The 21,542-nt window shown below is 45.4% G+C and overlaps 1 protein-coding gene and 1 long non-coding RNA gene across 2 annotated transcripts in view; one reads left to right on the top strand and one right to left on the bottom strand.

The window, feature by feature from the left end:
• Window positions 1-946: 946 nt before the first annotated feature.
• LOC122465226 lies at window positions 947-20,098 on the bottom strand. Its single transcript, XR_006289903.1, has 3 exons — window positions 20,081-20,098; window positions 17,207-17,213; window positions 947-1,049 (listed from the first exon to the last, which is right to left on the bottom strand). It is a non-coding gene; the product is annotated as an uncharacterized LOC122465226 (long non-coding RNA).
• FOXN2 (forkhead box N2) overlaps window positions 9,362-21,542 on the top strand; it is a 209,212-nt gene continuing 197,031 nt past the window's right edge. Inside the window, exon 1 of the mRNA XM_037895932.2 lies at window positions 9,362-9,642. The gene's annotated coding sequence lies outside the window, so the exon portion shown is untranslated. The remainder of the gene's footprint in view (window positions 9,643-21,542) is intronic.

Here is a 21,542-nt window from a genome sequence, read left to right as displayed (position 1 = left end):
GAGAATTACCCCTTGCGGTTTATGTACTGGTTGACAAGGTGGTCTGGTGCCAAGATAGGGATATGTGTTCCATCTATTGCCCCATCACAGTTAGGGAACCCTATTGCAGCAAAGCCATCCACTATGACCTGCACATTTCCCAGCATCACTACCCTTGTTAGCAGAACATAAGTGATTGCATTGGCTAGTTGGATCACAGCAGCCCCCACAGTATATTTGCCCACTCCAAACCTTTAGATAGTTTATTACAGAATTGGCTACAGGTGTTGTATCTGGTGTAAGATCTAGGTTACTGGTGATCTGGGTAAGTTACTCCTGGGGGAATTCTGCACCACTGTGCACACACAGAATTCACGTCCGCTGCAGATTTTTTTTTATCTGCAGAACATACATTCTGCCCACAAAGTGCTGCAGTTCTGCCTTTCACCCACCAGCTGGCTGACTGGCAGCAACAGCTAACAGCTGGCTGTGTTCATTACAGCAGCCTGGCAGTGGAGCCAGACTAGAAGGCACAGTGGGGCACACAGGGCTGCTGGGGTGTTACAGACTGGAGTCAGAAGGGCTAGTGTGGGGACGGATGGGTGTGGACTCAGGAGCTAGTGGGGTGACAACATTGAGCCAGGGGCTGAATCGGAATGGGTGCTCTGGGCCACATGGGGATGACGGCGGGAGGGGCCTCCAGGGCCACATGTGGATAGGGGGTTAGGGAGGCTCCAGGACCATATGGGGATGGGGGAGGGGGTTCCATGGCTATATGGGGATGGGGGGGTGCAGACATACATGGAAACAGGGACAGATGTGCTTAACTGAATGGGAGAGGCTCAGGATCAGCCATGGTCTGCATGGGGGAGGCTCCTCAACTCCCTAACAATCCCCCCCCAAATAAACTGTTCCATATTTCTCCCACCCACACTCAACAACCCTCCAGGTTCATTCCTGGGCTCTGTCCTTTTCTCTCAGCTCCTCCATTACTCCTGACTCTCCCAAGCCTTTACACTGCTTCTGAGGGGTGCAGAAATATGTTTCTGTATTGTAGTTTAAATGAATTGCTCAGGTTCTATATTAATATACTATATTAATATATATTAATAAGAAATCTATTTGTCAAAAATAATTCCTGAATCTTTATTTGTCCGTATTGTTAGACATACTTGATGATAGGTATTTTGAAATAAATTATCAAAAACATGGAAACTGGATTGTTTATATAGTGTTATTTTGACAAATAAAATATGCAGAATTTTAAAATATTGTGTACAGAATTTTTAATTTTTTGGCACAGAATTCCCCCAAGGGTACGTAAGTGACTGATTGGTCTCTTGGGACCAGAAGCAACATGAATATTGTGTGATTTTTTTGGGGTGCAAGTGACCATTTATCACTAAATCCAGTTTGTCTGGGTGGCAAGATAGACTGGAAGGTGTAAAGGAACTGTGACTCCATGACTGTTACAGTGATCCAGGAGTTCACATGATAGTGATCCAGGACAGGGGTTCTCAACCTTTTCCTTTCAGAGGCCCCCTCAACATGCTATAAAAACTCCACAGCCCACCTGTGCCACAACAAATGTTTTTATGCATATGAAATCCAGGCCAGTGTTAAGGGGTAGCAAGCAGGACAATTGCCTGGGTCTCCACGCCATAGGGGGCCCCATGAAGCTAAGTTGCTTCGGCTTCAGCCCTGGGTGGTGGGGCTCAGGGCCCCAGGCTTCTGCTACTGTAAGTTGGCATAGTTCCATTTATTTCATAGAGGTATGCTGATTTACATCAGCCTAAGATCTGACTTGTAGTGTAGTGTTTTTTAAAAAAGAAAAGAAAAAATGGAAATTGTATAATTATAAGTCTAAACAAAATCAGTAAAGGGTTTGTTTCAGGGATTTGCAGACAATACTAGACTTGCAACTTCTCATATTATTAATGGAACTGAAAATTACCTCCTGTGTGTTTGCACTGCTAGATAATGGAGAAGGAAAATAAGTTGCTAGTCAACTTCTCATGTGTGGAGGCATTTAGATTTGAAATTCACGAATAGCTATGTGAAGACAAATTAAAATATGAAAACAAGCAATTTTAGTATTGGACATCAACTTCTAGTGATCATCCATCCAATGCAAGCAGAAGTGCTATTGGGGCACTAGTGTTTTTCAGTGGTGCCAAAAATATGGTTAATAATAATTACCCTTATTTTTTTCATTAAACTAATGCTTCTGATGGCCTCTGTTTTTGTTAGAACATAGGAACAGCCATACTGGGTCAGACCAAAGATCCATCTAGCCCAGTATCCTGTCTTCTGATAGTGGCCAATGTCAGGTGCCCTGGAGGGAATGAACAGAACAGGTTATTATAAAGTGATCTGTCCCCTTTTGCCCATTAGAATCATAGAAGATTAGGATTGGTAGAGACCTCAGGAGGTCAACTAGTCCAACCCCCTGCTCAAAGCAGGATCAACCCCAACTAAATCATCCCAGCCAGGGCTGTGTCAAGCTGGGCCTTAAAAACCTCTAAGGATGGAGATTCCAGCACCTCCCTAGGTAACTCATTCCAGTGCTTCGCCACCCTCCTAGTGAAATAGTTTTTCCTAATATCCAACCTAGACACCACCACCGTCCCCCTGTCCTCCATTGCTTCTTGTTCTGTCATCTACCACCACTGAGAACAGCTGAGCTCTATCCTCTTTGGAACCCCCCTTCAGGTAGTTGAAGGCTACTATCAAATCCAACCAACTTTTCTTTTCTGCAGACTAAATAAGCCCAGCTCCCTCAGCCTCTCCACGTAAGTCTTGTGCCCCAGGCCCCTAATCATTTTCATTGCCCTCCGCTGGACTCTCTCCAATTTGTCCACATTCTTTCTATAGTGGGGACCCCAAAACTGGATGCAATACTCCAGATGTGGCCTCACCAGTACCGAAAAGAGGGGAATAATCACTTCATCTGCTATCAACGCTCCTACTAAAGCAGCTCAATCTGTCATTAGCCCTCTTGGCAACAACGGCTCAATGTTGACTCATATCCAACATCTTGTAATGCCCAGGTCCTTTTCTGCTGAACTGTTGCTTAGCCAGTCGGTCCCCAGCCTGTAGCAGTGTGTGGGATTCGTCCATCCTAAGTGCAGGACTATGCACCTGTCTTTGTTGAACCTCATCAGATTCCTTTTGGCCCAATCCTCCAATTTGTCTAGGTCACTCTGGACCCTGCCCTCCAGCATATCTACCTCTCCCCCCAGCTTAGTGTCAACCGCGAACTTGCTGAGGGTGCAATCCATCCCATCATCCAGATCATTAATGAAGATATTGAATAAAACTGGCCCCAGGACCGACCACTGGGGCAGTCCACTTGATACCGGCTGCCAACTTGACATTGAGCCATTGATCACTACCTGCTGAGCCCGATGATCTAGCCAGCTTTCTATCCACCTTATAGTCCATTCATCCAATCCATGCTCTTTTAACTTGCTGGTAAGAATACTGTGGGAGACTGTACCAAAAGCTTTGCTAAAGTAAATATATACTACGTCTACCACTTTCCTCATATCCACAGAGCCAGTTATCATCATGGAAGGTAATCAGGTTGGTCAGGCATGACTTGCACTTTGTGAATCCATGTTGACTGTTCCTGATCACTTTCCTCTCCTCCAAGTGCTTCAAAATGGATTTCTTGAGGACCTGTTCCATGATTTTTCCAGGGACTAAGGTGAGGCTGACCAGTCTGTAGTTCTCTGGATTCTCTTTTTTCCTTTTTTTTTAAAGATGGGCACTATATTTGCCTTTTTCCAATAGTCCGGCACCTCCCCCGATCACCATGAGTTTTCAAAGATAATGGCCAATAGCTCTGCAATCACATCAGCCAACTTCCTCAGCACCTTCAGATGCATTAGATCCGCACCCATGGACTTGTGCATGTCCAGCTTTTCGAAATAGTCCTTAGCGGTTCTTTCACCACTGAGGGCTGCTCACCTCCTTCCCTACTGTGCTGCCCAGTGTAGCAGTCTGGGAGCTGACCTTGTCTGTGAAGACTGAGGCAAAAAAAGCACTGAATACTTCAGCTTTTTCCACATCATCTGTCACTAGGTTGCCTCCCCTATTCAGTAAGGGTCCCTTCTTCTTGCTGCTAACATACCTGTAGAAACCCTTCTTGCTACCCTTCACATCCCCTGCTAGCTGCGACTCCAATTGTGCTTTGAGCCTTGCTGATTACACCCCGGCATTCTCAAGCAATATTTTTATACTCCTTCATAGTCATCTGTCCAAATTTCCACTTCTTGTAAGCTTTCTTTTTGTGTCTAAGCTCACTGAAGATTTCTCTGTGAAGCCAAGCTGGTTGCCTGCCATATTTTCTATTCTTTCTGCACATCAGGATCATTTGTTCCTGTGCTCTCAATAACAGTACAGGTTCTCTTTAGAGGCTTCTTTAAAATACAGCCAGCTCCCCTGTTCTCCTTTTCCCTCATATTCACCTCCCAGGGGATCCTGTCCATCAGGATCATTTATGAATATGTTGAATAAGACTGATCCCAGTACAGGCCCCTGGGGGACACAACAATTTACCTCTCTCCTTTCTGAGGGAGTCAAAGTCTGATTTTCTGAAGTCCAGGGTCCATATTCTGCTGCTCTCCTTTCTTCCTTTTGTCAGGATCTTGAACTCAACTATCTCATGGTCACTGCTGCCCAGGTTGCCACCCACTTCTACTTCCCCTACCAATTCTTCCCTGTTTGTGACCAGCAGGTCAAGAGAAGCATGGCCCCTAGTTGGTTCCTCCAGCACTTGTACCAGGAAGTTGTCCCCAACACTCTCCAAAAACATTCCCAGCCTCTAGCAAACAGAGGCTAGGGACATCAACCCTGCCCATCTTGGCTAATAGCCATTGATGGACCTATCCTTCGTGAATTTATCTAGTTCTTTTTTGAACCCTGTTATAATCTTGGCCTTCACAACACCCTCTGGCAAGGAATTCCACAGGTTGACTTTGCATTGTTTGAAAAAAAAATCCTTTTGTTTGTTTTAAAACTGCTGCCTATTAATTTCATTTGGTGACCCCTAGTTCTTGTGTTATGAGGCGGAGTAAATAACACTTCCTTATTTACTCTCTCCACACTAGTCATGATTTTATAGACCTCTTTCATATCCCCCCTTAGTCATCTCTTTTTCCAAGCTGAAAGTCCTAGTCTTATTAATCTCTCCTCATATGGAAGCCGTTTCATACCCCTAATAATTTTTGTTGCCCTTTTCTGCACCTTTTCCAATTCAAATATATCTTTTTTGAGATGGGGTGACCACATCTGGATGCACTATTCAAGATGTGGGCGTACCATGAATTTATATAGAGGCAATGTAATATTTTCTGTCTTATTATCTATGCCCTTCATAATGATTCCAAACATTCTGTTTGCTTTTTTGACTGCTGCTGTGCATTGAGTAGATGTTTTCAGAGAACTATCCACAATGACTCCAAGATCTCTTTCTTGAGTGCTAACAGCTAATTTAGACCCCATCATTTTATATGTATAGTAGGGATTATGTCTTCCAATGTGCATTACTTTGCATTTATCAATATTGAATTTCATCTGCCATTTTGTTGCCCAGTCACCCCATTTTGTGAGATCCTTTTGTAGCTCTTTGCAGTTTGCTTGGGACTTAACTATCTTGAGTAGTTTTGTATCATCTGCAAATTTTGCAACCTGACTGTTTACCCCTTTTTCCAGATCATTTATGAATATGTTGAATAAGACTGATCCTAGTACAGGCCCCTGGGGGACACAACAATTTACCTCTCTCCTTTCTAAAACCTGACCATTTATTCCTACCCTTTGTTTCCTATCTTTTAGCCAGTTCCTGTTCCATGAGAGGACTGTCCCCCTTATTCCATGACAGCTTACTTTGCTTAAGAGCCTTTTGTGAGGGACCTTGTCAAAGGCTTTCTGAAAATCTAAGTACACTATATTCACTGGATCCCCCTTGTCCACATGCTTGTTGACCCCCTCAAAGAATTCTAGTAGATTGGTGAGGCATGATTTCCCTTTAGAAAAACCATGTTGACTCTTCCCCAACAAATTATGCTCATCTATGTGTCTGAGGATCTTGTTCTTAACAGAATTTACCAAAATTCTTTTGTTACCAGTTTTCCTGATACTGAAGTCAGGCTTACCGGCCTGTAATTTCCAGGATCACCTTGGAGCCCTTTTTAAAAATTGACGTCACATTAGCTATCCTCCTGTCATTTGGTACAGAAACTGATTTAAATGTCAGGCTACAAACCACAGTTAATAGTTCTGCAATTTCACATTTGAGTTTCTTCAGAACTCTTGGGTGAATACCATCTGGTCCTGGTGACTATTACTGTTTAGTTTATCAATTTGTTCCAAAACCTCCTCTAATGACACCTCAATCTGGGACAGTTCCTCAGATTTGATACCTAAAAAGAATGGCTCAGGTTTGAGAATCTCCCTCTCATCCTCAGCCATGAAAACCAATGCAAAGAGTTCATTTAGTTTCTCCACAATGGCCTTATCGTCCTTGAATGCTCCTTTAGCATCTCGATCATCCAGTGGCCCCACTGGTTGTTTAGCAGGCTTCTTGCTTCTGATGTACTTAAAACATTTTTTGCTATTACTTTCTGAGTCTTTGGCTAGCTGTTCTTCAAATTCTTTTTTGGCCTTCCTAATTAAATTTTTACACTTCATTTGCCAGAGTTTATGCTCCTTTCTATTTTCCTCGCTAGGATTTAACTTCCACTTTTTAAAGGATGCCTTTTTGTTTCTTACTGCTTCTTTTACTTTATTGTTTAGCCATGTTGGCACTGGCACTTTTTTGGTTCTCTTGTTCCTGTGCAAACAAACACATGTTCTGAACAGGCCATTTTCAGACATGACCTGTCCATTGAAGTTGATTTCTTCAGCATTTATAATGGATTTGACACTACCCCAATCTTGTGTTTATCCCACTTGTTAAAAAGACAGACGTTGTTAATGAATTTCTGATATTTTTCTGCCACTAGCTAAAAAAAGATGTGATCCAGCTCCCATAGAAATCAGTGGGAGTTTCACCATTTCCTTCACTAGGAACAGGAGCAGACCCAGCTGACCTCTATTCATTCTTTTGATGGGATGTCAAACTTTTTTTTTAATAGGGCGGACCATATCTTAATAGCAAGACTCTCCTGGACCACATAATACCACCTTCGTGATCACGTGGATTTCCTCCTCATTCACTTACATCCCTGTGGCAACTACAGCAGTTTCTGACATGGAATAGTAACATTATGGAAGTATTTAATGCCATTTTTAGACTTCTAAATATGAGGAAAGCCATTATCAAATGACCAACTGGTTCTCTGAGGACCACAAGTGGTTCATGAACAACAGTTTAAAAGCTCTGTTTTATGATACTTAGAACAGTTCTATCTAAAAAAAAATATATTTTAATTTAGAGATGTTTGCATGAAACCTTGATGGACTGCAGAGTGTTCGAAAGCTGTGCTAAGAACACTGTAGATCCATGTCATTTTCTTTCATCTTGTAGGGTAGGAAAATTTTCTGCTATGTAGAATTTAGGAAAAAGTTAATCTCTGGCTCCACTTAAAATCAAGTCTGGCTGTGATGCTTTCTCTGGGTGCCCAGGACTGTGAGTCATCTTGTTCTCCCCTGCCTCCCTCAAGAGGAAAATTTGCTTGTGCTTAACTGTGTGTGTCAGTTCCCTGACAACACCAACCTATTACCTACCCAGACAGTTTCCTCAGGTTTCTGCCAGCCCCACTTTGCCTTGTAGGTTAACAGCCCTGCAGTGTCCAGCCCCTTTGAAAATATTTCAAGCTTGATCCCCCCACCCCAAAAAAGGGATAGCAAATTACTGTAGATATAGGGTTACCATATTTTAAGTTACCAAATAGAGGACACTGCGAGGGGAAGGAAAAAGGGGGGGGGGGGGAAGGTACAGCAGCCACCAGACTCTGGCCACCAGCAGCAGTTCAGAAGTAAGGGTGGCAATACTATACCATGCCACCCTTTGGACCAAAAACAAGGTCATGTACATATGGTATCCCCATGTTAAGGGTTAACTGTTTAAGCACTGCAATGAAATGCAAAGGATCTAAAGGTTATCACAATATTTTTTATCTCCTACAATAGCCTTGTGACCCCCTTTTGGATCAGGATCGGCAGTCTGAGAAAGGCTGCACTAGACATTCACAGAAGATACCTAGTAAGCTGTTCCCAAAAGAACAGTGCTCACACCAGCTTGTTTGGCTCAACTGAGAATCAGCTCCAATATAACATCACAGTCCTGAGATATAGAGTGAAAACAATCATAAGTTTATTATTATCAAAAGCTACGATTTAAGAGACAGATAATAAAGATATGATGGAAATGGAAATGGTTATATATATAAAAAAATTTGAACATGTTTCCTAGAGTCCAAACAGAACTTTAACAGGCTAAAAGCCTTGTCCGAAGTAAAAAGAAAAGGAGTACTTTTGGCACCTTAGAGACTAACAAATTTATTTATTTATTTTTACTCCTTTTCTTTTTGCGCCTACAGACTAACAGGGCTGCTACTCTGAAACTTGTCTGAAGTAGTTTATCACACCTAAAACAATCTCCCAGCATCTCCAACGGACATGGCTGGAATCCCCCTTTCCTGAATGCAAAAGGTACTGTCCTTTTTGCTTTCTCAGTGGAGGATCAGCATTCATCACGTCACACTCCCCGGTCCCCATCAGTACCCAGCGGGGGCTGGGGAAGCTAATAATTCAACCAGTTGACCAAATTCAGCTATGGATCCTGGCCACGTGCCACCTGAGGCACGTTGTGTATACGCTAAGTAGAAGAGAAGAATTAAAAAGTGTCCTTTTGCCTTCTTCCTATAACCCCAAAGTCCATTGTTTTGTCCCAGGGCCAGAGTGACCCTCTCCCCTCGATTTATTCCCTGGTGTGCTGGCTCCATGTTGCCTTCACATCCTCAGGACAGGCTTCCACTGTGTTTGCTAAGAATGCTTATTTTCCATGTGAATCAAGGCAGACAGGTGAATATACAGCCTTTGTGTGGTCAAAAAAACCTGCTTGTCAACCCTGCTTTGATTCAGAGCATACAGCATGCTGTCCAGTATACAGACACATCTCCTTAAATATCACCCAGACACATGCGGCGCCTTCCCACGCAGGTGCCGCAGCCCCGCCGCCGAACACTGGGACGTGGTGGCCCCACATGTCCCCCCCCACCTTCCAGATGTTTTTATGTGTTATGGTTCATGCAGGTTCTGGGGCGGGTGAGAAGGCTGAGTAGCAGATCGCCTCCTCAGCCACCCCTGAACCTGCATGGAACATAGACAAGCTCACAGTCCAGTCAGCTAGGTTCTCCCAGCCACGCAGGGAAGCCGCGCGGGGGCGGCGACGACCATGTGTGCAGTTTTTTTTGCGCGGGGGGAGGATTGCCCCCCTCCAGACAGAGGCGAGGCGAGGCAGGGCACACGGGGGTGCGCGCCATTCTCCTCCCTCTTTTCTGCAAACGCTTTGAACTGCCTAGCTTGGAGGCTGCCTCTCGGGCTCCACTGACTCTGCAGCTGAACGCAGCCTCCTGGGTCCTAGTACCAGTGGGGCTCCCGTTCTGTGTGCTGGAAGCCTTCCTATTTCCTGTAGAACAGCGAGTGCCCACGGTGGGGCTGGGTAAGAGGGTGGTGAAATAAGGGAAGGGGAACGGGGGTGGGGGGAAGAGGCAGTGGGGGAAGGGAGGGAGGTGGAATAGGGCAGGGGCTGGGGAATGTGGGAGTGAGGGGAGGGGGATGGAGAAGAAAAGGGGATAGGGGAATTGCGGGGAGAAGCGGGAGCCCAGCTTGCAGTGTCCTCTCGGCAGCAGCTGGGACTTCTCTGTTAAGCAGGCCCATCGAACCCTCACCCTGACAAGCCCTACCCCCCCACCCACACCCTCACCCCACTGAGCCCCAACAAGCTGCACCTGGACCCCCACCCCATCAAGCCCCACTCCCCCAGCACCTAGATACCCCCCTGCCAAGCCCCATCTCCCCACACCCAGACCCCCCTGCTGAGCCCAACCACCACCACCTGGATCCCTTGCAGAGTCCCATTGCCCCTGCACCCAGAACCCCCCAACATGCGGCTGTGCATCCAGATCTCCCACTGAGCTGCCCGCACCCAGATTTCCCCACACAGAAACCTCTCATCCCACACCTGGATCCCCCCCACACTAAGCCTCTCCACACTTGGATCCTGCTGGGCTGAGCCTGCTCAGCCACACCTACTGTGGCTGGCACAGAGGGGCAGGGCCCCAGGGTGTTTCTGTGGCAGGCCCAGGCCTTGTGCTGTGTCAGGGTCAGGTGCAATCTCACTGCCGAGTCCCTGTACTGGAGGAGGTGGAGGCTTCAGGGAGATCTCCCACCTCAATGCAGCCAGTGGTCTGTGCTCCCCACTGCTAGAAAAGTGAAGATCTGGGGTTTTATTAACGGCCCCCCTGTCACAGACTTCCAGTGTGACATTGGACCATTTAAGGCTTGATCTCCAGGGGAGTCTTTCCATTGATTTAAAAAGACAGCGGATAGGGGACTTAATTAGCCCGCGCCTCAGTTTCTCCAGCCGAAAAACATGGATAATAATAATACTTGCCTGCCTCACAGGAGTTGTGTAAATTCATTGTTTTTGGTTAGGTACTTTGAGGTCATCAGATAGAAAGTGCTTAGAAGTGCAATTTTGCCAAGTAGTTTTTACTATTCCAAAACCTTTATGCTTCATTCATGAAGTAGGCACTCCTCCTGGATCACAGGAGAATTTCAATTTATCGGACAACTCCTCCTCCCACTGTGTGATGCTGTAGCAACTTGCCAGAAGGGGGGAAACAGGGCCCCACTGGGCCCGCCCCCATCATCACTTTTCAAAGTAGGAGGTGGGAGGGCTAAACAAAGACACAGGTAGGCCAGCCAGCCTTATACTATGTGTGTAGTCAGTCAGTGTGCTGCAGGGAGAGCTGGATCACTTGTGGCAGCAGGCACCCTATGCTGTCCTGTCCTCAGGGCCAGTGCCAGCTAAGCGGGACTGGGCGGCTGAGGCTGAGCAATAAATGGCCGGGAGGAATGGATCCCCCTCCACCTGGGCCAGAGCCCTTCAGAGCGTTCCCACAGGTAAGCAATGGGCTGGGGACAAATAGGTTTTTTATCTTGTTCAAATTCTGCGATGGGCAGGGGGAGCACTCGGCTGGAGCCGGGGGGGGGACAAAGATGTGGCGGTTCAATGATGAGACAGAACACAGATTTATTCAAGCAAGCAAGCTGGTCAGCTGAAATGGGCTGCTGCCTGTCAGCTTTCCACCTTCCCTTTTATTATATTTCTCCCCCCTGCGCATTACCTACTTCCACCGCAAAAAGACACAACAAAGGAATACATGACTTTGATTAATATTCTTATTTACCAGCCTCTATCTACTACAATCCTAATTCTCAGGCCTTGAGGCCAGGCCAAGGAAGCTTCCCACGATTACTGTCCTTTAATTAACTTCCCAGGGTTCATATCTGGTCCTCGTCCTTGGACGGAGCAATGTGTTGCTCCTACACAACGGTCAGGGTGTGCCCTGACTGTTTCCAGGTGGATGGACTAAACATGAACCCTTCACAAAGAGCTTGAGCGGCGGGAGCCTGGGGGGAGAGGAGTATGGAGGGAAGGATGGGGGGGGGCAGAGGGAGGAGGGACGTGGTGGCAGGGAGGAGAGGAGGCATTGCGGACCTACTTAAAAGCATTTGCCAAGAATGTTTTCATTAATCAAGAACGAAAGTCAGAGGTTCGAAGACTATCAGATACTGTCGTAGTTCCAACCATAAACGATGCCGACTAGTAATCCGGTAGTATCATTCCCATGACCTGCCGGGCAGCTTATTTTCATGGCAGAGGACAACAAAAATTATTAGGGGGCTTGGGCACATGACTTATGAGGAGAGGCTGAGGGAACTGGGCTTATATAGTCTGCAGAAGAGAAGAGTGAGGGGGGATTTGATAGCTGCTTTCAACTATGTGAAGGGGGATTCCAAAGAGGATGGAGCTCGGCTGTTGTCAGTGGTGGCAGATGACCGAACAAAGAGCAATGGTGTCAAGTTGCAGTGCGGGAGGTCTAGGTTGGATATTAGGAAAAACTATTTCATTAGGAGAGTGGTGAAGCACTGGAATGGGTTACTTCGGGAAGTGGTGGAATCTCCATCCTTAGAGGTTTTTAAGGCCCGGATTGACAAAGTCCTGGCTAGGATGATTTAGTTGGGGTTGGTCCTGCTCTGAGCAGGCAGTTGGACTAGATGACCTCCTGAGATCTCTTCCAAACCTAATCTTCTATGATTCTATGATTCATTGGTAGGATAAGACTCAACTCTTTTCAGTGGATGGGAGATTACATTTGCCTGGTGGCCAGTTTCTCATGAGAACGGGATTGGGGTTTTGGTTCCTTTGCCCCTGGGGATATAGGGTCTGCTGGTCAGGTACATAAAGCTGGCACCACCATGCTGCCTCAGTGGGACTTTTTGCCTTCTTGGTTCTGTGAGTTGAGCAGGAATTATTGTTGTTAAAGTAGCAGCCACCCTTTATTTTACTGCCAGGATTCATCTCTAGCTGCAGCAGCCACTCCTCTTGGCAGTACTTATTCATTGCCTGAGGTGCTTACTGCTGTTGAAACAATAAACATAGGAAGCGCTCAAGCTTGTTTGTGTGAAGAAGTGAAAATGAGGTGGCAGCTTTTGCAGCCTGATTCCAGCCATTTTCTTCCTGTCAGGGTGCAAATGCCAGCTGAGGGTGAGGCCTGACACCTTTTTTTATTGTGTGGAGAAAGGACAGAGATTTTTCAATTAGCTTTAACTGCTGCTTGCCATTATATGTTCCTCAGGATCAATGAGAGGGGGTCGGGGCACTTGAAAAGGCCATTTTGCAGCATGCCTGCATGTCAGGGTATATCAAAAAACCTGTGACTGACATTTTTTATTCCCAAGTTTAGTGCTTTTAATTAGGTACCTTCTGCATGTCCAGTCTTCACAAACACCATCAGGCACTCCGTGGAAAACATGCTTTATTTTCTTTAGACAGAAATTGCAGAAAAGTGGAGGGTTCTTTTCAAATATCATTTGCTTAGGTTCAGGGATTTGGCTGGAAGGGAATGTGCACGTGCTGATCAGGGAGGAGGAGTGAGCAGGAGGGGGAGGGAAGAGAGGAGGGAGACAGTGGGGAGCGGATGAGCCCTGGATAGAGCAGGGGACGGGGCCAGAATCAGACCGGGGTGGAGTATGGGTGGGGCCACAGGCAGAAGAGGCAGGCTAGGGAGATACTGCCTCCCCAAGCGGAAGCTTCACTCACCGCCCACATCCAGACGTACATCTCACAATGTTTATGAAGATTAGTATGATATAAGATTTTATTAGATACCTCACTTGACCCTCTTTGGATAAATACTATGAAAGCAATGTGTTGGGTGTAGTAAGTTTGTCAGGCCTCTCAGGAGCTACTGTTATAGAACAATGAACTTCTTGCCAATTGGCATTGAGGGTGTGACTGGGGTCCTAATGGGGGCCAGCCAAGGTCACTCAATTAGGGTGAACTGCAAAGAATGGGGCAGAGAAACCCCAAAGCTGGTGGATAATTCAATACTTAAATTTACCAAGCCAGCATAAAGCAGCTTCTTTATTACCTCACTGGTTGCCCAAAAAATAACAACACAGTTCCCTTAAAGCAACCCAGCCTCAGGCCTCCATCCAGGTATCCAAATCAAATATGATGAAGATTTCTGAAAATCATATTTCATCATATAAAGAAAAGGTTCTACCAATCCCAAAGGATCAGACACATTACCTCCCATATTCCAGATCGCCAGTGCCAACACTACTCCTGTCTCCTCCACCTGTAAGTATATCCAGACAGACAACCTAACCATGGATGCCTCTGCCCAGATCCTGGTGTGGATTTGCAGAGACTGTAGCCTGTATTTCCCACTCACAGAAAGCCAGGCTGAGGGGACCATCCAGTGTGAGAGGTGCCTGCTGGTGGAATCTCTCAGGATATAGGTGGGAGAGCTACAGGAGGAGGTGGCTAGGTTGAGGAACATCTGTGCACACGAGGAATTCATTGACAGTATTCATAAGGAGATTTCCCAGTCTGAGAATGCTATCCAGCTAGAGAGGACTGCTGTCATGCCACCGGGGGAGGAGGATAAGGCTCTGGTACAGGGAGGACACTGGCAGCTGGTTACTTCTGGGTCAGAATCTGGAGGGAGCGTGGACTGTTATAGTAGAAATAAGGGAGAGACAAGACAGAACTGGGGGGCGGAAATAAATCAGTATCTTAGATGTCTGTATACTAATGTGAGAAGTATGGGGAATAAGCAGGAAGACCTTGAAATGCTAGTAAATAAACAGAGCTATGACACAGTTGGCATCACGGAGACTTGGTGGGATAATATGCATGACTGGAATATTGGTATAGAAGGTGTTAAAACCATAGGGGTAGCCTAAATTCCTCCTTACCTGTAAGGGGTTAAGAAGCTCAAGTAACCTGATTGGCACCTGACCAAAGGAACCAATGGGGACAAAAGATACTTTCAAATCTGGTAGGGGAAAGAGATTTTGTTTTGGGTTCTTTTTTTCTGTGGCCGTTCTCTCTTGGGACTGAGAGGAGCCAGACAGAAATCCATCTTCTCCAACCCATCCTAATCCAAGTATCCAATATTGCAACCAGTATAAGTAAGCCAGGCAAGGCAGATTAGTTTATCTTTTGTTTTGCTTGTGAATTTTCCCTGTGCTAAGAGGGAGGTTTATTCCTGTTTTCAGTAACTTTATGGTTTTGCCCAGAGGGTAATCCTCTGTGTTTTGAATATGAATACCCTGTAAAGTATTTACCATCCTGATTTTACAGAGGTGATTCTTTTACCTTTCCTTTAAATAAAATCCTTCTTTTAAGAACCTGACTGATTTTTCCATTGTTCCAAGACTCAGGGGTTTGGGTCTTTGATCATTTTGTAACCAATTGGTTAGGATATTATTCTCAAGCCTCCCCAGGAAAGGGGGTGTAAGGGCTTGGGGGGATTGCTGGGGGAAGAGGAACTCCAAATGGTCCTTTCCCCTGGTTCTTTGTTAAATCACCTGGTGGTGGCAGTGTTACTTAAACCCAAAGTACAAGGGAGAATTTGTGCCTGGGGAGTCTTTAACCTAAGCTGGTAGAAATAAGCTTAGGGGGTCTTTCATGTGGGTCCCCACGTCTGTACCCTAGAGTTCAGAGTGGGGAGGGAACCCTGACAGAAGGATATAGCTTGCTCAGAAAGGACAGGCAGGGAAAAAAGGGAGGAGGTATTGCCTTATATATTAAAAATGTATACACTTCGACTGAAGTTGACATAGAAATAAGAGACAGACTTGTTGAAAGTCTCTGGGTAAGGATAAAAGGGGTAAAAAACAAGTGTGATGTCATGGTAGGGGTCTACTACAGACCACCAAACCAGGAAGAAGAGGTGGATGAGGCTTTTTTTAAACAACTAACAAAATCATCCAAAGCACAGGACTTGGTGGTGATGGGAGACTTCAACTACTCAGACATCTGTTGGGAAAATAACACAGCAGGGCACAGATTATCCAACAAGTTCTTGGAATGGATTGGAGACAATTTTTTATTTCAGAAAGTGGATAAAGCTACTAGCGGGGAGGCTGTTCTAGATTTTATTTTGACAAATAGGGAAGAACTGATTGAGAGTGGAAGTGGAAGGCAACTTGGATGAAAGTGATCATGAAATGGTAGAGTTCATGATTCGAAGGAATGGTAGGAGGGAGAACAGCACAATAAAGACAATGGATTTCAAGAAGGCAGACTTTAGCAAACTCAGGGAGTTGGTAGGTAAAATCCCATGGGAAGCAAGTCTAAGGGGAAAAACAATTGAAGACAGTTGGCAGTTTTTCAAAGAGACATTCTTAAGGGCATAAGAGCAAACTATTCCACTGCGTAGGAAAGATAGGAAGTATGGCAGGAGACCACCCTAGCTTAACCAGGAGATCTTCAATGATCTAAAAAGCAAAAATGTCCTACAAAAAGTGGAAACTCAGTCAAATTATAAAGGATAAATATAAACAAATAACACAAGTATGTAGGGACAAAATTAGAAAAGCCAGGGCACAAAACAAGATCAAACTAGCTAGGGACATAAAAGGAAACAAGAAAACATTTGACAAATGCATTAGAAGCAAGAGGAAGACCCAAGGACAGAGTAGGCCCGTTACTCAATAAGTGGGGAAATAACTTCTTACACCAGCTATAACTTCATGTTTAACACCATTCCATTCAAGATGGATTCTGGCTAAAGGCACGCTTACAGTAAACTCATAGAGGATTACAATATTCACATTCTTATCTGGTAAGTAACCTTCCTCTTTGATAAGATCCGCTCTAACAAGAGTGATGTTAGAAGCTGTAATTTGCCCTAAACTGCTTTTACCGTTGACTTTTACATTCTCTGCACAAGTTATGGGGTTACCTTTACCTGAGCTCACAGTAAAAACATTTACATAAAAGGTGGCAGTGTTGGGGTATATTTGGTTACACACAGATAACTGCTTAGAGTCAAACAACATACCAACGTTGTTACAAACTGGATAGATTCTGTCCCATATTTGCTGTTGAGAGGAGCTGGCTTTTCAGGATGATACAGTTTCTGTTGTTCCTTTATTCTTTTGAGTTGGAGCTTCGGTCGGTCCACTTCTGCCTTCGCTTCTAGTTCCTGCAATCAAATATATGCCATTTTTTGTTCATGATCAAAACACAGGCATTCTCTTTCCATATTAGCTTTTTTTTTATTTCCCTGCAATCGAAGATATGGCATTTTTTGTCCATGTTCAAACTGCTGCTGGTTTCTTACTGCAAACATTTTCACTGAGTCTGCTTCCTTAGCACTGGCCATTAACGGATTTTTCAGTTCCTGCTCTGGGGCTTGTTCTTAAAAGACAACCCCCTCTGTGAGCGCAGTTCTTCCAGGCATTTTCTATTAGGATCTTGATCATGGGTCACTCACTGTGACTGATTTTTAACCCTTAAACTATCCAAAATCCAAATTAATTTTTGATAAGTATGTGGTTCTAACCCAAAAACCCAGTTAAGCTGTGGTAATGTGTATCCTGCCAACTACGCCACTGTGACTGGAGTCCCAGTGGGGGCCAGCTGAGGTCACTCAGTAAGGGTGAACTGCAAAGACTGGGGCAGACAAACCCCAAAGCTGGTGGATAATTCAATACTTAAATTTACCAAGCCAGCATAAAATAGCTTCTTTATTACCTCACTGTTTACCCATACACTAACAACACAGTTCCCAACACACAGGGGTCTCAAACTCAAATGACCACAAGGGCCACATGAGGACTAGTACATTGGCCCGAGGGCAGCACCACTGACCACCCCCCCACCACTGCCCTGGCCCCCCCCCCCACTCCACCCCTTCCGTGAGGCCCCGCCCCTGCCCCACCTCTTCCCACCCTTTCCCTGTCTGCCTGCCCGCCCTTGCGCCGCTCCGGGAAGCAGCCGGGACCTTGGGGGTGGGGGGGGGCACAGGGGTCTGTGTGTTGCCCTGGCCGCTCCTCCAGATACCTACCCCGAAGCTCCCATTGGCCGAATGCCGGTGCACGCCGGGCCGGAGCCGCTCTAGGTAAATGCTGGGCGGGCGGGGGTGCCACAGGGAGCTGGCGGGCCACAGAAAATAACCCCACGGCCCGCATTTTTGAGACCCCTGCCTTAAAGCAACCCAGCCTCAGGCCTCCATCCAGGTACCCAAGTCAAATATAACGAAGATTTCTGAAAATTATATTTCATCATATAAAAGAAAAGGTTCTACCAATCCCAAAGGATCAGACACATTACCTCCCAGGTTACTGAATATTCAGTAACCATTTTCAGTTAAGTCTGTAGCTTTGGAGCCATGGTTAAGACCCTGGGTCTGTGTTGCAGCAGGCTTGCATGTCTGGCTCAAGAAGGCAGGGTTCTGGAGGCCCAAACTGGCAGAGAAAACAGGCTCAGAGGTAGACTCAGCGTATCAGGTGACAGCCCCAAGGGGGTCTCTGTGACTGAACCCTTCACACCAGGTATTATACTTTGTATAAGATCTGCTGCAATTATATAGTAGTGGTAGCAACAATGGTTTGCATAACTATAGTTTAATCAAACTTGTGTTTTACCAGCAAGGGAAAATTAGGTTAGTCAGAACTGCTAAGGAAGACCATACCCATAGTCTTAGAAGTAGTAGGGCTTGTATACAAAAACATGGATGTACACAGGGGAGAGTCTGGAAGAATGGCAGCTGGTGAGGTTATTGCATGTAGTAACAGACTCTCATCACTTCTGCCTGTCTTTACAAAATGATGGAATGGGTTAAATCCAGCATTTGGCTTGGTGGATCTGAATAACATTAACCCAGTTTCTAGGTAACAAGCTAGGCTGTTAATTCAACCACTCATATTTCAGGGATCAGGCATGGGAGTTACATATTTTAAATTAATATTACCTAATATATCCTATTTATTCTGCCCTGAGAACACCTTTTTATGACACAAAACATTTTTTAAAAAGAGACCCTGGTGGATTACTGTTCGTAATATAAAGAAGCGACAAAGACACTGTCATTTTATTTATTCTGGTACAAAATCTTCACATGACCAGCCATACAATCAAGTGCTGTTGGCCTTGTATGATAATGTTAGATATTAATAAACATAGAAAAAATACAGTTTTTTATCTGTGCATGTAACCTTACTGGTGTGCTGGGAAACAATATCTTCAAATACGGCAAGTATTGCAGCAAACAATCACTCCTCTGTCTCAGCTGTTTTCGTTAAGAAATTCAGGATATCTATTTATCTTCTGGCTGGCAGGCTTAAATAACAATGGCCCATCTGCTTAGTGTTAAGTATGTAACTTAAACGGAATCTCAAGTAATTAAAATAACATACTAGCAACCATGCCTTTCTCCAGACAGACAGACCTAAGTTGTTTGGTGCTTCTCTATCGTTTTTAGGCTAGACTGTTGAGATGGATTATTGCTAGTTGTTTAACGACACCATAAATGTGCATGGTGCAGGGGTGAGGAATAGCTTCAGTAACTGCAATGCTATCTTAACTATGGTGCAACTATGGTACTGCCCCATAATACAGTTCAGAAACTCTCAAGGAAAAACCATGAATTACATAATAGGGGTGAAACTAACTTAAGGGACTTACTGGTATGCAGGGCGGCTGGGGTCCTGAGCAAGGTGGGGGGAACGGCTCAACCAGAAAGGGCGGGGCCTCGGGTGGAAGGGGTTCCAGCCCTTCAGTGCTGCCTAGTCCGCACCGCCAGGTCTCTCGCAATGATTTAAAGGGCCTGGGGCTCCTGGCCACCGCTAGCACTATCCTGGGGCTCCGGCTGTGATTTAAAGGGCCCAGGACTCCTGGCTGCTGCTGCTACCCCAGGGATCCAGCAGCGATTTAAAGGGCCCGGGGCTCCTGGCTGCTGTTACCGCTACCCCGGGGCTCTGTCGGCAATTTAAAGGGCCCAGGGCTCCGGCTGCTGGTGCGGTAGCGGTGGTCGCCAGGAGCCCCAGTCCCTTTAAATCACCGCTGGAGCCCCATGGTAGTGGTAGCAGTGGTGGCAGCCAGGCGCCTCGGGACCTTTTAAATTGCTGGGCCCTAGGGAAGCTGCCCCTTTTGGGTCCCCCTCATCAGCGGCCCTGCCGGTATGGTCAGCTGTGTACCGGCTCTTACCGGTATGCCGTACCGGACCAGACCGGCTTACTTTCACCTCTGATAATAGTTTATGGTGTAAAACAGTGGTTTTCAACCTTTTTTCATTTGCAGACCCCTTTGGCAATCCTAGACATAGTCTGTGGATCCCTGTGGTCCGTGGACAACAGATTAAAAAACCACTGTTCTATGGTAGCGGTTCTTAACCAGGGGTACGCATACCCTTGGGGGTACGCAGAGGTCTTCCAGGGGGTACATCAACTCATCTAGATATTTGCCTAGTTTCACAACAGGCTACATAAAAATCCTAGCGAAAATTTCATACAGACAAAATGAGAAAGTAAGCAATTTTACAGTAACAGTGTGCTGTGACACTTCTGTATTTTTATGTCTGATTTTGTAAGCACGTAGTTGTTAAGTGAGATGAAACTTGGGGTACGCAAGATAACTCAGACTCCTGAAAGGGGTACAGTAGTCTGGAAAGGTTGAGACCCACTGTTCTATGGTAACGACAACCATTCACAGACCCTTTAGACAAAGCGTGCAGATCAGCAGGGTCTGCAGACCACAAGTTGTAAACAACTGGTGTAAAATCATTAGTGTCCTCTGAAATGAACTGAAAATGGTATAACAGTTTCACTATTATCACAGTTTGATGTTGCAAACGAATGCAATGGATAACATCACACTAACTCAAGACCTTGGAGTTTATGAAATAACAGGGATAGGCTCTCATTGTTTTACCCTGATCCATTAACATTTTCCTTTCAGCATTTGCCTCCTCACCTGTTTGTCCTCTTCTTCAGGCTCCAGCCCTTTCATTCTGAAGTGCATGCTGCAGACATCACTAATAGCACCCATCTCCTCCACTAATGAGTGAGGCTTATGTGGGCCGACTCCTCATTTATTTTTGCTTTCATTTAAAGAGCTTGTAGTGTATAGGATTTAGGTAGTATCCCTTTAAACAGTTTGTGAGTCCTCTGTAGGGCTAATTGTCTTCTATGTTTCAGAATCCACCAGAACCCAGTGAAAGCAGCTGTGTATACACATAACTAGGCTTTGCATGTTCTATATAATTAGTGTACATGGATATTTGGACCTCATCTTGCCATGTTGTCCCTTCACATATGTATGTTGTGCAAAGAGCAAAAGACAAAACATTGTTGTTAGACAGCAAAAGTATATGTAGTTCTTGTTCCCTGAGGAACAATTCCTGCTTGAGTTCGGATGGCAATCTGATTCTGTTGAGGCTGGACAAGGGGCATCTAAATGTTTATGTTTTACTGTTTATTGCAAACAGTACCTTGTAAAAGGACACAACTTTGTTACCAGCAGACATGTTGATTTTACTTGTGCATATTTGAACAGCTTGATACATTGGGCACAATTTGACATGGCTTGGTGCAGTCTGTGACTCTCCTGTTATCTGTGTTTTTACCAGAGCGGACGCACAGCGGGGTGGGGGGGAGCATGCATCACATGGACTGAGCATGCTCAGTAACACTGCTGAAGCTGGCTGCCCTTACTCCACTCCCAACGCCACCCACCCACCTTATCAGCTGGCACGGGTTGTCTCTGGTTTTTACTGATACTGAGAAACAGCAATGGAATTTTTTCTTTTACTGTGCCAATGAATGTTTTGCATGACTTTCACTATCTAGGGAACAGTTAATAAATCCAAAGTCAGAAACACAGAGTTTGAGGATCATGTGTTTCATCCAGCAAACTGAAAAATGTTATTGTCAAGTATCTTTAGGAGACCTAGAAAATAAATATTTTTTCTTCGGCTCAAAAACTGTATTCTCTAAAGACTTCAGGAAGGTTTTATTTTTTGCAG

The sequence above is a fragment of the Chelonia mydas genome, chromosome 3 (assembly GCF_015237465.2).
Source record: "Chelonia mydas isolate rCheMyd1 chromosome 3, rCheMyd1.pri.v2, whole genome shotgun sequence".
NCBI classification, from domain to species: Eukaryota; Metazoa; Chordata; order Testudines; family Cheloniidae; genus Chelonia; species Chelonia mydas.
This window is presented reverse-complemented; position numbering and strand designations above follow the sequence as displayed.